General features: G+C 37.2%; 1 pseudogene; it reads left to right on the forward strand.

Moving 5' to 3' along the window:
• The first annotated feature begins 1,392 nt into the window (after window positions 1–1,392).
• On the forward strand, window positions 1,393–2,383 carry LOC143437266 (vomeronasal type-1 receptor 4-like; annotated as a pseudogene).
• Window positions 2,384–3,947: the final 1,564 nt, after the last annotated feature.

The raw sequence follows: 3,947 nt of genomic DNA on the forward strand, positions 1-3,947 counted from the left end.
TTGTGTGCTTGTGTTTCTGGATGTTAGTGTGTGAGGCTATTGTGCTTTACCTTCCACCTTATTTTAGACAGAGCCTGTCTTGTTTAACAATTTGTGCTCCAGGCAAGGTGACCCTGAAGAGCACACAAATCCTTTTGTCTTCATTCTCCACAGTTCTTAGGACGCTGAGATCTGACAAATGTCTCTGCCTCTGAATCTGCCTTTCAAAATTTTTTATTTTATATGTGTGTGCTTGAGTATATATATTTGCACTTCCGGTTTGAAGGAGCCCTTATGTGTCTGTGGGTCCATCAGATCTCCTTCTTTTATTTATGTTAATTTGTTTTGATTAGTACCAGATCTACACAGATTGTGATCTCACCTTGCCAGTTTGACTTGTATCCCTCACTGGGTTTCCTTAATTTTGGAGGATATGTTTCATTTTGCATAAAGTTTGGACATTTCTGAGTTGTTAATAGGAAATTTATCCAAGTGTGTATTCATTCTTTATTTGTTTTGTATTTTAGGTTTTTTTTTTCAAATTTAGTTTTAAATATTTTCTATATTATACAGATGTGTCAGAAGATAAGAGTTTTTAGGGTTTTTTTCAAATTTAGTTTTAAATATTCTTTTATGGTAGAATCATGTCAGAGGATCAGAGTACATACTGCTCTTATGTGGGATCTCAGTTTAATACCCAGCTCCTGACAGTGGCTAACACATGTCTATAACTCAACTGTAAGAGATCTCACACCTAAGGCCTCTGCTGATCCTCACACTTACATGGAACCTCCTCCAGCAAACATAATTAAAAATCAAATAAGTCTAAGATGCAATTAATCTTTATAAAATGAGAATGTTTAGCCACTCATTGTAAGTATGATTGTCAAATATTTATTGTTGTTTCTTTTGGTGGATTTTAAGTTTTGCTTATGTTGATTTATGAAACAATGGCATGTTTTAAAAAGTCTCTCTTTGAAAAAATGAATAGTATTTATTCAAAACTAGTGAAAACAATATTTTTTCCATTTATTTATTTATTTGTTTATTTATTTATTTAGATAGGGTTTCTCTGCATGTAGCCTGTCTTTTCTACAAGTGACTTGGTAGTCTAGGTTAGCCTCAAATTCATTGGTTTGCCTCTGTCTCTTGGGTGCTAGCATTAAGGCTTATGACAATGCATCTAGTGAAAATGCTAATCTTTAGGAAACATATCTGTTACTTCTCATTTAAATAACAGAGAACATCTACTTTTATAAAGAACAAAATTTTAGACATTTCTTCACTGAGAGCTGCATAAATACAATGAAATAATGAATTTTATTTAAACTAACTTCATTAAATTATGTGCACTCATAATGCATTTCTATGGTCTTATGACCCTATTAATTTAATTTTTTAATAGGAATAGAAATGGTTACTACAAACTTGGCAATGGGATTTTTCTACTCCCCTCAGAATTCAAAGGGAGTGCTTAGCAATTGTTCAATACTATTGTATGCCTTTTTCATATTTACTGGGAAGGACTTAATGCCCAAAGACCTGATTATAAAGCAAATGACTTTTGCCAATTGCTTGTCTATCATCTCAAGAGGCATTCCACTGACAAGGTTAGATTTTGGATTTAAGAATTTCCTCGACTATATTGGATATAAATTGATGCTGAATAACCAGGGTGATGTCCATGCATGCCATGTGTATACTGACTAGCTTTCAAGCAATTACAGTCAGCCACGGCAACTGTGAATGAAGCTGAAGCACAGAGCCACCAAATCCATTGGCGCCTCTTAGTCACAGAGGTAGCTTGTGCACTCGCTTCTAAACATCTCGACTCTAGCAAGAGTGTCAGGCCCCAGGTACAACAAAATATGACTTAGCAGGTGGAGTTACTGGTACTGCTCATTGCTTGCTTCTGGCAATGTAGCAACTGCAGCCAATATGTTGTGCCTTTCTTATGGACTGTGTCTGGAACTCATGTCCTGCTCAAGTGACTTCATGGTGTGTATCCTCTACAGATGCAAGAGACAAGTAAAGTATATCTACTGTACTCAGAATTTTCTGAAAGTCTCCTCTGAGAGCCACTCAGATTATCCTCACCCTGGTATGCTTATATGTTATCTCTTATTCATTCTCTTTTATTGTGATCACCTTTACATCCTACCCCAAATATCCAGTGCTAAAGAGAGTTAAGTAGACTTATATTTCTAGCATTATGCTTTTCCACATTCTGTCCCTTTGGTGTCATTAGCAATAGGAAGTTGAGTTCCAGCCTGTTTTACCCTGCTGTGGTAAAAGATAGCTATCTTCAAGTGTGGCATAAACCCTGGTTGTCCCTTTTACTTCTAAATATGCATTATCTTTTTATCTGTTGTAGGATGCTAAGGCAATAGTACGGAAACACTAAGCATCCAGTAACTGACTTTTTCAGTGTGGAGTACTCACTAGCCATTTGATCATAGCATTTTCCTTACAGACTTTGCTATCCAATAATGTCTAATTTTTCAACTAAATTTATATAAAATATATAGGTTTATCACATACAAAATTTTAACATGAAATTAAGCAACATGTAAATGAAGATGATAAATTATAAGGAGGAGGCAACACGTGATGGCTCAGGAAAGTTTTGCTTGTGTGTGTGTGTGTGCCTTCATTTTTATTTTACATGTATGGGTATTTTTTCCTGCATGTATGTCTTAAAACATGGATAAAATACCTTAAAAGGGCATTGGACCCCTTAGGATTGAAGTTACTCATAATTCTAAGAAACTATTTAATGGGGAAAATCAGCCCTGGATCTCCTAGATAGTCACTATATGCTTTTAACCTCTGAGCAGCATTCCAGCTCCAAGCTGCTGTTCTCATACATAGACACTACGGTCCTCCAAATGTCACCAATGGTCTGAAAATGTTCTAATAATTATGGAAATGGAGGTCCCCTTAAGAAAATTAGTCTCAGACAGGCAAGTGTTACTTTTTCTATGATGTGAATCAGAGTAAAATATGAATTTCTGAGATGAGGAAAAGATCCACAGTGCAGGAAATGGGAACATGGATGAGATACTGAAGGGAAGAACATGACACAGGCACATAACACACGTGTATGAAAATACCACATTTGTATCGGTATGTACAATTAATACACTCTGTGGATTAAAAAGTAATTAAAACCTGTCACTATAGCTCTGTGGCCCACTAGGTTCATTTTACTTCTACATCAATCGTCCTGAGTCTAGTATGTTCTGACACACAGAGTGCATGGTTAGCACTCAGGAGTTGAATGCAGAGTCATAGGGGGCAAGCTTAAGACTGAGAAGGCATGTCACAGGTGCCATGCTTAAGACTCAGGGGGCATGTCCTGAGACACAGGGAGCATGTTTAGGACTCTGGGGGCGTGTTCTGAGTCACAGGGGATGTGCTTAGACTCTAGCATGTATTCTTTCCTGATAATGAAGACTAAAGAATTGTGCAAAGGCTTGACTGTATTAAATACACACACAGAGTTTCTGTCTTCATGTTTCCATTGCTATGAAGAGAAATCACGAACCAGGCAACTCCTATAAAATCAACAGTTTAATTGGGACTGGCTTACGGTTTCAGAGATTTAGACCTTTTTTGTCATAGCAGGAAGCAAGGCAGGCATGAAAGATAACATGATGCTGGCGAAGAAGCTGACAGTTCTGCATCTTGATCCAAAGGCAGCCAGGAAGAGACTGTCTGCCAGGGAGCTAATAGGAGGGCCCATTCTGCACTGGGTGGATCTTCAAAGCCTTTAGTGATGCACTTCCTCCAACAAGGCCACATCTCATAATAACTTCCTCCCACTCCCTGAGCCAAGCATATTTATACTACCACATTCCACTGCCTGGCCTGCACATGGAGACCATATTTAAAAATAGCATAATACAAAATATGTGAGGTTCAAATTTAAAAATCCCATCATCTATAGAAGTCTCATAAATGTTAAA

The sequence above is a fragment of the Arvicanthis niloticus genome, chromosome Y (genome assembly GCF_011762505.2).
Source record: "Arvicanthis niloticus isolate mArvNil1 chromosome Y, mArvNil1.pat.X, whole genome shotgun sequence".
In the NCBI taxonomy this organism is placed as follows: Eukaryota; Metazoa; Chordata; class Mammalia; order Rodentia; family Muridae; genus Arvicanthis; species Arvicanthis niloticus.